Here is a 13,584-nt window from a genome sequence, read left to right as displayed (position 1 = left end):
CTCACAAGTGTCTTTTGCATGAAGCAGCATGTTTTTGGTTCCTCCATGTTGTAGCAGGTATCAATTCCTTTTTATTGCCGAGTAATATTCTACTGGGTGGATGAACACTTATCAGCTGATGGACATTTGGGTTGTTTCCACATGTTGGTGGTTATGAATGTGGTAGGAACCCCTCCCTAAGGAGAAAGAAAAAAATTGAAGAAGAGAGAAGAGAAGACTTCAAGGTCACCTAGATATGAGTCCAGCTGCCTACATCCCCCATGTTCCTGTAAACTGAAACAACTTAATCAGACTGCATGTTTATGTGTATTACCATATATGGGAGACAAAGAAATAGAAAATGCATAAAAAAACCTATGCCATATGAGGTGGGCCGTTCAGTTCTTTTGGGTATGAACCCAACTGAGCGGTGCCGGCAAAATAAAGTTGCTTCCTGGAAAGAAAAGTCTCGGTGTCACGACTCTCTGAGCGAGAATCCTGCAACATGAACAGTGTAGTAATGAAATTCAAAATTCAAGTATAAGTTTTCATGTGGATATATTCCTACTTCTCTTGGGTACACAGCTAGGAGTGGGAGTTACTTTGTAGAGACTTAGTCAGACTAAGGAATATCTTCCATTTCTAGTATGCAAAAGCTTTCTTTCATTCTCCTTAAAACATTAACGTGACGGGGCACCTGGGTGGCTCAGTCAGTAAAGTTTCTGATTCTAGATTTCAGCTCAGGTCCTGAGATGGAGCCCCGCACCGGGCTCTCTGCGGGGTTTAGAGCCTGAGATTCTCTCTCCCTCTCCTTCTGCCCCAACCCTTTGTGTGCACATGCCGGCACATTCTCTCTCTCTCTCTCAAAAAAAACCAAAAAACAAACCCAAAAAACACATAAATATGATCACATAATGGACTTTTGTAGTAGTTGTTATATTGTTTGTTTTTTGTCTGTTTGGGTTTTATCCTTAAATCAACCAGGTATTTTTGAATAAGCCCAATGTAGTCATGATATATTATCCTATTTTTAAAATTTTTTAAATGTTTTATTTGTTTCTGAGAGAGAGAGAGAGACACACACACACACACACACACAGGGTGAGCAGGGGAGGGTCAAAGAAAGAGGGAGACACAGAATCTGAGGCAGGCTCCAGGCTCTGGGCTGTCAGCACAGAGCCCGACATGGGGCTCGAACCCACGAACAGTGAGACCATGACCTGAGCTGAAATCGGACGCTTAACTGAGCCCCCCAGGCGCCCCTATATTATCCTATTTATATATTGCTGGATTCAGTTTGTTAATATTTTACTTTTGTGAATCTATGTTCAGTAGTGAGACTGATCTATAACTTTCCTTTCATATATTACCCTTGTCAGGTTGTTGTATGGTTATGCCTTAAAACACTGTTGAGGGGCTCCTGGGTGGCTCACTTAAACATCTGACTTCAGCTCAGGTCATGATCTCATGGAGCCCCTTGTTGGGCTCTGTGCTGACAGCGCAGAGCCTGGAGCCTGCTTTAGATTCCGTATCTCCCTCTCTCTCTGCCTCTCCCCTGCTCTCACTGTCTCTCTCTCAAAAATAAACATTAAAATTTTTTAAAAAATATTGTTCAACGACAGGGATGTCCACTCTCACCACTGTTGTTTAACACAGTGCTGGAAGTCCTAGCATCAGCCATCAGACACCAAAAGGAAATCAAAGGCATCAGAATTGGCAAAGAGGAAGTCAAACTTTCACTCTTCGCAGACGACATGATACTCTACATAGAAAACCCGACAGACTCCACCAGAAGCCTACTGTAATTGATCCAAGAATTCAGTCAAGTTGCATGGTACAAAATCAACGTACAGAAATCGGTTGCATTTTTATACATCAACAATGAAGCAACAGAAAGAAATCAAGAAACTGATCCCATTCACAAATGCACAAAAAACCATAAAATACCTAGGAATAAAACTAACCAAGGATACAAGAGATCTGTATGATGAAAACTACAGAAAACGTATGAAGGAAATTGAAGAAGACACAAAGAAATGGAAAAACATTCCATGCTCATGGATTGGAAGAATATAGTTAAAATGTCATTACTACCCAAAGCAATCTACACATTCGATGCAATTCCAATCAAAATTGCACCAGCATACTTCTCAAAACGAGAGCAAACTATCCTAAAATTTGTATGGAACCACAAAAGACCCTGACTAGCCAAAGTAATACTGAAGAATAAAACCAAAACGGGAGGTATCACCATCCCAGACTTTAGCCTCTACTACAAAGCTGTCATCATCAAGACAGTATGGTCTTGGCACAAAAACAGACACACAGACCAATGGAACAGAATTGGACCCAAAAGTATACAGCCAACTAATCTTTGACAAAGCAGGAAAGAGGATCCAATGGAAAAAAGCAGCCTCTTTAACAGATGGTGTTGGGAGAACTGGACAGCAACAGGCAGAAGAATGAAACCAGATCATTTTCTCACACCATGCACAAAAATAAACTCAAAATGGATAAAGGACCTGAACATGAGACAGGAAACCATCAACACCCTAGAGGAGAAGGCAGGAAACAACCTCCTTGACCTCCACCGCAGCAACTTCTTACTTGACACATCCCCAAAAGCAAGGGAATCAAGAGCAAAAATAAACGATTGGGACCTCATCAAGATTAAAAGCTTCTGCACGGCAAAGGAAACAACCCACAAAACTAATAGGCAAACAACAGAATGGGAGAAGATAGTTGCAAATGACATATCAGGTAAAGGGTTAATATCCAAAATCTATAAGGAACTCACCAAACTCCACACCCCAAAAACAAACAACCCAGTGAAGAAACGGGCAGAAGAGATGAACAGACACTTCTCCAAAGTGACATCCAGATGGCCAACAGACACATGAAACGATGCTCAGCATCCCTCCTCATCAGGGAAATACAAATCAAAACCACACTGAGATACCACCTCATGCCAGTCAGAGTGGCTAAAATGAGCAACTCAGAGAACTCTAGATGCTGGCGAGGATGTGGAGAAACGGGCACCCTCCTACACTGTTGGTGGGAATGTACACTGGTGCAGCCCCTCTGGAAAACAGTGTGGAGGTTCCTCAAAAAATTAACAATAGAACTTCCCTATGACCCAGCAATAGCACTGCTAGGGATTTACCCAAGGGACACAGGAGTGCTGATGCACAGGGGCATACGTACCCCAATGCTCACAGCAGCACTCTCAACAATAGCCGAAACATGGAAAGAGCTTAAGTGTCCATCAACGGACGAATGGATCAAGAAGATGTGGTTTATCTATACCATGGAATACTACATGGCAGTGAGAAAGAATGAAATCTGGCCATGTGTAGCAACATGGATGGACCTTGAGGGTGTTATGCTGAGTGAAATAAGTCAGGCAGAGAAGGACAAATACCATATGTTTGCACGTATAGGAGGATTAGGAGGAACTTAACTGAGGACCATGGGGGAGAAGAAGGGGGGGAATGGTGGGGGAGAGGGAGAGAGGAAAACCATGAGAGACTCTGGAATGCTGACAAAAACTGAGGACTGATGGATGTGGGGGGGAGGGGGGAATGGGCACGGAGGGGGGCACTTGTGGGGATGAGCCCTGGGTGTTATACGGAAACCAACTTGACAATAAACTATTTGTAAAAAATAAAATTAAATTAAATTTTAAAAATATTGTTCAATAAAATTTGTTGATGAATAATATAGGCTTGTGGTATTTTTTGTGGGAAGGTTTGAAACTATGAATTTACTCCCTTAATAGTTACAGACAATTCAGATTTTATTTCTTCTGATGACAGTTTCATTAAATTGTATATTTTTAGGTATTGTTATATCATCTAAAATTGCTGGCCTAATGTTGATAATATCCTCTTATGTTCTTATTTATTTATTTATATATTTTGAGAGAGAGAGAGAGAGAGAGAGCGAGCGAGCATCCCAAGCAGGCTCCATGCTCAGTGTGGAGTCTGACTCGGGACTGGAACCCACAACTCTGGGATCATGACCTGAGCCAAGATCAAGAGTTGGATGCTCAACCAACTGAGGCCCCAGGCGACCCTCCTCTTATGTTCTTTTAACGGCTCTCTGAATCTACAGGGACAGCATTTTCAAGCCCTCACACTGAAGTTACACTCTCCCTCTTTGTTCCTGAATCTGCCTTGCTACCGATTTTATTAGGTTTGTTTTTAAAAAACCAGCTTTTGGCATTGTAGACCTTGTCTGCAGTATGAGTGCTTTCTATTTCACTGATAGTTTTGCTTCTTGACATTTCTGGCAGACTCCCCGAGGGCAGGAAGCTACCCAGGGCCTCTGGGTCTGCTGCACCCAGGGTCTCTTCTTCCTCTTCTTTTTTTTTTTTTTAAACTTCATTGGTGGGGGCACTTAAGTGGCTCAGTCAGTTGAGTGTCCCAACTTCAGCTCAGGTCATATCTTGTGGTTCATGAATTTGAGCCCTGCATTGGACTCTGTGCTGACAGCATGCAACTTGGAGCCTGCTTCAGGTCCTCTGACCCTTCTCTCTGCTCCTCCCCTGCTTCTGTGTGTGTGTGTATGCCCATGCTCTCTCTCAAAAATAAATAGAAAAACATTAAAAAAACAACAACAACCCTACAACGGTGATTTCAAAATGCTTTTATAGTGATCAAACTTTTTCAGACCTTGATGGTAAGGTTAGGAGAATCACCTGACCTGCCAATATTTGATACAGAGAACTGATTTTTAGCTGTAATTCAAAAATTTATGCTCTTTGTATATATTTGCATTACCTATTCCAGAATATGAAAATCATTTAAAAAATAAAGTGGCAGAGAAATAGGCATTCTGTTTATGGTGGGAGTACACACAACATCACAGGATCTTTGTAGAAACATGCACCAAAACTCCAAGGGGAAACAATCCAGGCATCTGTTGACCACATCACAGCACATTCCCACATCAGCACTGCACGTAAATGTACCCCTCCGAGGGGTGAGTCGGTAACAGCAGGTGGGACAACGGTCACACCGCAGTGTGCTGTGGCTGACGACACTTGAGGGACAGGGACGGAGACAGAATGGCTGGAGGAGGCAACACCCATTTCTGGGAAGGGCCTCCCTAAGCCTTCCGACATGTAGCTTCATCAGCGAAGCTGTTGTATGGAAAGCAACCACACCCGTATAAGAAAAACTAACGCATTGGTACTCCACACCCCAGGGGCAAAAACACTGAAAAGATGACCTTACTCAAACATGTGTTCTGGAGGCTGAGTCCACGCTGGCCATGCTTTGGCCTGGGCGCCAGGGACCTGCTCACACCTGCATAGTGACCGACACCAAGCTGCTGAGCAGCTATAAGGGCCAAGTTTCAGGACACAGTTACTGCTGCAGTAATATAGGGGAGGAGACCTCGAATACCAGGATTTTCCATGTACTATGTGGTTAAAATAGTTTCTGCAGAGGGATTCACGTAACAGTCCATGAAGCAACAAAATGTCAGAGCAGGAAACCAAGAAACCAGAGTCCTGGTCTCTGCGATACGGTCAGACTTGACATCAGTAACTACTGTTTTTCCTCTACACTGCTACTTTAAGTTACTTCTGATTGTTTAAATTCTTTTTAAAAGTTATTTTTTTCCTCATCTGGTTATAAAAAGCTAAATGTGTTAAAAAACACAGATTACACAGTAAAACACCTGCACAATTGCATCACTCAGATAACCATTATCAACAATCTGTTATTTATGCCTTGTTTATTCCTTACTGTTTGTTCTACAGAAAGGTGTGACACTGTATACATTAGAAGTAAGATAATATAGCACATGGACTACTTTGACATTTCTTTTTTCCTCTTGGTACATTGTGGACGACTTTGCTAACCTGTGTATCAGTTACTTGTCTCTCTGCATAGCTTAGGGCAGTCTACTGGTCTCTGTAATATACAAGTGGGTTAATTCCTTCTCTTTTATGTTACAATGTTTCCAAGTACTTTCCTGGATATACAAATGTGCAGCTAAAGATGTGTTTCTATAATGAATCCCAAGGAGTCAAATGATGCTGGGACCACAAACAGCTATAGAGTGTCAAGGTTCTGTTTGTTGTAAACACTGTCGAAGACTGCGTTCAACATTTTTCCCTCCCCAGTGTACTTCAACAAATCAGGCCACTTTTTTTTTTTTTTTTAAAGAGAAGCTTCAGATTCACAGCAAAACAGAAAGGGAGGTACACAGAGGTTTTCCATACATTCCCAATTCACCCTTCATATGTGACCTCACCTATTACCAACATCCCCCACTAGAGTGGTGTGTTTGTTACTACTGATAAGCCTGTACTGACATACTGATTGCCCAAGCCCATGGGTAACACCGGGGTTCATTCCTGTTGGTGTACATTTGATGGGTCTGGACAAATGTATAGACATGTATCCACCATTATGATGATACAGGGTAGCTTCCCTGACTTCACAATCCTCCGTGCTCTACTCATCCCTCCCTCTGCCCTAACCCCCGGCAACCACTGATTGAATCGTACAGTATGCGGCCTTTCAGACTGGCTTCTTTCACTAGTAATGTACATTTAAGGTTCCTTCATGTTTTTTCATGGCTTGGCAGGGTATTTCCTTTTAGCATTGAAAAATATCCCATTGTCTGGAGGGACCACAGTTAATTTACTCATTCACCTATTGAAGGGCATCTTGGTTGCTTCCAAGTTTTGGCCTTATGAATAAAGCTGCTGTAAACACTTGTGTGGACATAGGTTTTCAACCATCTGGGTAAATACCAAGGAGCAGGATTGCTGGATCACAGATTAAGAGTGTGTTTCGTTTCACACGGTCTTCCCACATGGCCGCATCATTTTCTTCCTCCCGGCAAGGAATGAGAGTACCTGTTGCGCCACACCCTTGCTCGCACATGGTGTTGTCAGTGTTTTGGATTTTTGCTATTCTAATAAGTGTGTAATGGCATCCCACTGTTGTTTAATCTCCAAAGCCCTTTTCTTTTCTGATTGCGTGTAAATATTTTGGGGAGGGAAGGTGAGGGTCCTATCTCTAATAGTAGAATCTTCCCAAAAGTTCGGTAATCCTGATCGATCTGCTCAAGACTAAGAGTACTGGGTTAAAACACTGACCAAAACATATCAGTGATGATGGTCAATTTTGTGCTTATACTGGGTTGTGCTGGTGGTGAGCATGGATTCTGAACATCAGGGTTCCCTGTTCCACCAGCCAGCCAAGCAGTGGATGAGAACACAGGTTCAGCTTAGGGGCAGACGCCTAATAATTCAGAACAAATGATGGAGACATTAGGAGTGTCAGGTTACCTGACCTGCTACTCTTAAGTGCAATCTCCAACAAACCTCACCATTCCCAGCATTTGAAATTTCTAAACCTGTGGGGAACACCCACAGAGCTATCCTCTCCCCTACGTTTTGGGCTGTGGTATTATATCTGTCAGAATCTCTGTGCCTTTAGTCTTTCAGGAATTTCTCAACATTTCTTTCTTCTAATAGTACTAATTATTTTGCACATATATAGTTTACTTTTTGGAATTTGGGTGGCCCATGTGCTTAGTCAATTATCTTGATCTGACCTATCCAAGTCATTTTAAGATTTTGGAAGAACAAAAATATAGCTCTTCTCTGTCAGAAAATTTGGGCACCTAAAGTAGGAGAGTGAGAATTTAAAAAGGGTCATTATTTAATTACCTAGTCTGTGACGGGTACCTCACATAGGCTATTCACTGTATTTGCAGGGTAGGTATTATCATCCCAGTTGTACAGAAGGATAAACTTTAATCAGAAACAACAGTAACTCATCCAAGGTGTCCATAAGCAGCATTGTGAGCCTGGAACCTTGACCACTCTGTGACCTGCTCATTTGTACGTAAAAAAAACGGAGGCCAAAGTAGACAACCCAATTCGCCAGAGCAACCATAATCAGAAGGCTCAAAGCTTCTCTGCACATTTTCTCCTTATTGCTTCAAGTCTGGAAGTTACATAATTTCAGTGACATTAATATGTAACAGCTCTTTGCTTTGTTAACATCGCTGCCTGCAGACTGGGGGAGCAGGCAGAGGGGACAGCGCGTTAACCCCACTAAAGGCATCCCAGGAATGAACCATCCTCTACGTGGCAACAATGGCGTCTCTGTAGTCTGGTAAAGCTCAAGGGGTGCCATGGAGGCTGCTGGGAACTTAAAGGGACACCTCACATTTCTTAAAGAGCCGCCACTGCACTTCCAGCTCCCCTCCCCCTGCCTCTGCTTTCTGCCTCTGCTGTGATTGAGAACAAATATTTCCCTTGGTAACCGTCTTCCCTGGTTACTCTCTTGGCTGCTCTGCACAAAGCTCTGAAAGGCATTTACTCCCAAGGGAAGCAGTGATTTTAGATTTTACTAAGAAGTCAGCTAGCATTTCTCAACATTCCTCTCCTTGTTTTAAAGAAAGCTCTGGTTTTGTTTCATTTTCAGCCGGAGACTTTAATGACACCAACCAGAGCCTACTTAGTTTAGAATTTCAGGTAAAAGCTTAAAATTTTAAGTTTCTACTAAGGCATGTGGAATGGTCTTAATATCTGGGTGTTTTATGTTGCAAATGTGTTTAACACTTAAGAAAATTAGCTCTTACTAATAGATTTTAGAAGTTTAAAGTGTGCATTATGCTGCTTGCTTGTTTTTTTTTCCAGGATGAATACTTCCTAAGTATTTTGAACTTTACGGAATTAGGATTAAAGATACTTTCATAAGTTTAAATAGAATTACATGCTCAATAGCAGTATAAATTGGTTTGCAAATTACATTCTCAATTTTTGAAACTTAAAAGAACATAAAGTATTAATTAAAAATGTTTTTCATTTTAAGCCTGTTGAGTGATATTAAAAGGGACAACAGACATTACATGGCTTTGTAGAGAAGTTTAAAATTCTCAATTTATCTTAAAAACTTAAGACAGTGGATGAAAAATTTTAAACGGAGAAAAACAATAAGTTAGCCAAGATTTACAGACAGTATTTAATGTTGGGATAAAACAGGAAGGGTTGGAAAGAAAAATTTACTTGATCAAAATAATACCTAATGTGATTTAGCATACCATAAAATTTTAACTCTAGAAACATATTTACAGAGTTGCAAAGTTGCTTGTTAAAATATTAAATGCAATGCAAAATTTTATAAATCACTGAAAAAAACAAAGGCCTAGGCATCAATTATAAATTAAAAAAAAATTTTATTTATTTTGAGAAACAGAGTATGAGCGGTGGAGGGGCAGAGAGAGAGAGAGAGAGAGAGACACACACACACACACACACACACACACACACACACACACACAGAATCTGAAGCAGGCTCCAGGCTCTGAGCTGTCAGCACTGAGCCCAACGTGGGGCTCAAACCCACAAACTGTTGAGATCCTGGCCTGAACTGAAAGTGGGACACTTTACTGACTGAGCCACCCAGGTACCCTGGCATCAATTATAAAACTAGCACCGAGAGACCATTTCATAAAAATTATTTAAAATTTTAATGAGACTATTTAGATCCTGATTTTGTTAAAATTAAGGTAGCTCTGAAAATTTATTTCTGTACGTGCATACTTAGATTTCTGGATAAAAGTGAGCTAATTCTGGGAGGAAGGAGAAGGAATAAGGGAGGTATGTCCAGATGGGGGTCCTGGGGGTGGCAAGCCCAGAGAAGACCTTGCCAAGTGAGTGCTTCTGGGAGGCCAAGGGGCCATGGGTGCTGGAGACCCTCCTGGGAGTCCCTCCCTGGAGCCTCCCCGCCCAGGGCCAGGCTCAACTCGCACCAGGTTCAAGACGGGGAGTCTAGACCGATGACTGTTAATGCAGGACAATGTCCAAGAATTCGCACACCAAGTGCAGTGGCCACGCTCTCTACGGGAGCCACGTCCCTGCCCTCCTGATGCCCACCCCCTAGTTCCCCGCCCAGCCCATCACACCACCTCCCCTGCTGCCTTCTCTCTGAAAGGACTCCTCCAGTGTCAACTGCTCATCGGCAAAGGGATTTGCTCCTTTCATGACCTTTTCGTGTTTGTTCTACTAAAAGTAACGCAGATCACAAAAACTAGTTCTAATGTAGCTCCATTTCAGTGATGTCTAGCAGAGGGTCTGAAGAGACTTGCAGTAATTAGTGGACATACATACTGAACGTGAGTTTGCGTGCTGAGGCTGGCGGAGAGGACAAGGCCTCAGCGGCTGCTATGTGGGGAGCGTGGTCCACGCGTGGCCTGGGGAGGAGAACCCCCTCCTCTCAGGCCTCATGCAGATGAAAAGCAGGTGAATGCGGCTGCACTGGGGGAGCAGATGGGAAGAACACGTCAGAGACGCATTAAAGGAGCGCTTGTGTGGAAAAGACAGATGGCGTTAGACTAAAGGATCCCAAGAAGGATAAAAAAGAAAGCAAAAACCCTACACATTATAGTAAAATTGCTGAATATTAAAGAGGAGTTGAAAATATGAAAAAAAATTCCATAGAGGGAAAAAGGATTTCTCACAAAGAGATGAGAGTCAGATTCGGGTTAGATTCTCATCATTAACACCAGATATAAGAAGTGAATGGACAACAGCTATAAAGTTTTGGAGGAAAAGGATTTTGAAATCATTATTCTATTTCCAAGTACACAATGATATTTTCTGACATAAGATTTCAAAAATTTTAAAACTCAAAATATTCTTTTAGAGAAAGAGTATTATTTTAGGAGGAAATAAAAGTAATCTGAGGGAACTCCTGGTTTTGATAATGGCAGACTAAGGAATTCAGAGCAACAGCTGTTGAGAATAATTAGAATAGAGAGGAAAAAAGCAGGACTAATATTTGGGATAGAACTGAAACCAAAAAGCTTTTAAACAACTTTTCCTCTGAAGGGGTCTAGAAGGAGGGTCCAGAGAGGCAGCAGAGAATTAAGTGTAGCTTAATTTTTGTATTTAAAAAAATTTTTGATGTCTATTTTTGAGAGAGAGAGGGAGAGAAAGAGAGAGAGCCAGAGTGCGAGTGGGGGAGCGGCAGAGAGAGAGGGAGACACAGAATCCGAAGCAGCCCCAGGCTCCGGGCTGTCAGCACAGAGCCCGACGCAGGGCTTGAAATCACGGGACCATAAGATCATGACCTGAGCCGAAGTCGGACAGTTATTCAACTGAGTCACCTAGGCACCCCGAGAATGGAGTATAGCTATAAAACAGCCTCAGGAGGCAAGAGAGAAACAAAGCCCTAGGAATGGGGCTGTGCCAGCAGCAGCATGACAGGGAGGGTGACACCAGTGAGGTCCTCAGCTCTGGTTTTGGACCCAGTGTGATCCACAAGCAGTCATAGCAAGGCTCAGCTTCAGAACATGCAGTCTAACTGGTAGTGCACTGAACCCTCGTGCCTGAATCAGATGTAAATCCTTCTGGGATAAGAATTTATCATTCAATGCTTCAAAATATTTTCCTAATTTTTCATTATATAGTATCTAGTGCTCAATCAAAAGCCATCAGACATAGAAAAAAATAGCACAATGCAGCTACAATCCCAGGGAAATAACCGACAGCAGAAACAGACAGGTTAAGGGTTCAAAAAGTGGGAGTCTTCAGACACAGAGGAAGAATGTGATTGACATGTTCAAAAAGTAAAAGACAAGACTGAAAATTTCAGTAGGGAATCAGAAACCATGAGAAGAACTCACTGAAAACTGAAAAAAACTAAAAGCCCCACAGGAACAGAAACAAGGAAGTCAAGGGATGTATTTAAAGTGGAAGAGAGAATTCCTGAACTGGGATACAGGTTAAAAGCATAACCAGGACGATTCATAGATAGACAGGGATGGAGGCGACAAGACAGGGCAGATGCACTGAAGATAACCATGAGGAGGCCGTCATGCCTGCGGATGTGGCTCTAAACACACACAGGACAGAAACAGGAAAGTACCAGGTAGGGAGAAGGGTTGACAAGTCTGCAAATTTGATGAACATCAGGCCATAGATTCAAGAAGGGCTATAAATTTCAAAGGCAATAAAAATAAGAAAGTCCTATCTCTGTACAATACAGCAGAAAAGCTCAACACCAAAGCCAAAAGAAAATCTTAAAAGCAGCTACAAGAACAAGTTATTTAAAAGAGAAATAGAGGTGGCTGGATGGCTCAGTCAGTTAAGCATCCAACTTTGGCTCAGGTCATGATCTGATGCTTTGTGAGTTTAAGCCCCGCAATGGGCTCTGTGCTGACAGTGTCGAGCCTGCTCTGGATCCTCTGCTCTGTGCCCCTTCCCTGCTCACGCAGGCATACTCTTTCTCTCAAAAATAAACCTTTTTCTTTTAAAAAAGGAGAAATAATCAAGTGGGCAGATAAATATTCAATTAAAACTAAGGAAACAAGAAGATGTTGGAATGAGATCTTCAAAAGGCTGGAACAAAAACTTGTCAACCTATAATTCCATGTCCAGCAAATGCATTCTTTCAAAATGACATAAAACCTAAGTATTTTCAGATACACACACAAAAAGAATTGGTCACCAGTAGTCCTACATTAAAGGAATTACTAAAAAGTCTTCTTCAATCAGAAAGAACAGAACCCTGACAGAAGCCTGAAACCGTGGGACAGAAGGGCAGAGAGAAAAGGGTAAAAGTTTAGGTGACTCTAACTCAGGAGCTCTCAGCTGGGGCAGGAGGCTTCTCTCTGTCCCCCAGGACATAAAGTGTGAGAACAAGTCTGCTCGTCATGAGCGAAGGGAAGGTCCTGGCTGTATCTACTAGGCAGAGGCCAGGGATGCTACTGAATATACAAATACAAATTCTCCAACCCAAATGTTAATGGTGCCAAGGTTGGGAGAGCCTGATCCAAATGACAATCATCACCATCGTCTTCTGAGGACGTCATGTATACCTAGAATTAATGTCACAAGAGTGGCACTGTGCTGGGCTGAGGCGACAGAAGGTGAGGCTGTCCTGGCCTCACATTCTCCAGGGGGACAGAAAGGCTCTGGTTTATACTAGATGTGACAGGCTGAGATGCATGTGGTAATCCCTACAAAGAGTAGGATAGTAAGAAGTGTAAATTACTAACAGAACAATAAAAACTCATGTATTTAAAAAAGCAAGCAAGGAAAAAAAAAAACAAAACAGAACAGGCAGGACAAACAGAAAGCAAATAGTCAGAAAATAGATTTAAACTCAAATATGTCAAATGTTAATGTTAAATGTAAATAGACTAAATGTTCCAATTAAAGGACAAAGATTTTCAGATTGTATTTAAAAAATTCCATGATCTGCAAATAGAAAGCATATTGAAAATTTAAGACTATCAGCTATATTATCACACAAAGTAGATCTTATGACAAAAAGGACTATTAGCGATATAAAAGTACCTAATGATAAAAGCACCAGAAAGGTCTAACAATTCTAGATTTGCATATATCTATAATACAGTCTCAATATATATTACTAAACATGACCAAAGTGACTTATATTAAACTGCATTCAAAAATAAAGCCAAGGAATAATATAGTTCGAAACCAAAGGAGACCCTATTATCACATTATTTGTAAACTGAAAATAAAAATTAAGAACATAAAAATACTTCCAAAAGGTACACGCATAATATCTGTAAAAACAAAAAAATTGGCCAAGAACTTAA

General features: G+C 41.7%; 2 protein-coding genes across 3 annotated transcripts in view; one reads left to right on the top strand and one right to left on the bottom strand.

Annotated features, from left to right (window-relative positions):
• Window positions 1-13,584, bottom strand: part of LOC120219629 (centromere protein P) — a 235,405-nt gene that overhangs the window by 34,805 nt on the left and 187,016 nt on the right. The window lies entirely within an intron of this gene.
• The window catches only part of ECM2 (extracellular matrix protein 2), a 34,752-nt gene continuing 29,611 nt past the window's right edge, over window positions 8,444-13,584 (top strand). The window contains exon 1 of the mRNA XM_039216459.1: window positions 8,444-8,485. The gene's annotated coding sequence lies outside the window, so the exon portion shown is untranslated. The remainder of the gene's footprint in view (window positions 8,486-13,584) is intronic.

Source organism: Hyaena hyaena, unplaced genomic scaffold, assembly GCF_003009895.1.
Source record: "Hyaena hyaena isolate Hyena2069 unplaced genomic scaffold, ASM300989v1 scaffold_634, whole genome shotgun sequence".
Classification (NCBI taxonomy): Eukaryota; Metazoa; Chordata; class Mammalia; order Carnivora; family Hyaenidae; genus Hyaena; species Hyaena hyaena.
The sequence above is the reverse complement of the archived record's forward strand: the minus strand, read 5'-3'. Positions and strand labels throughout refer to the sequence as shown.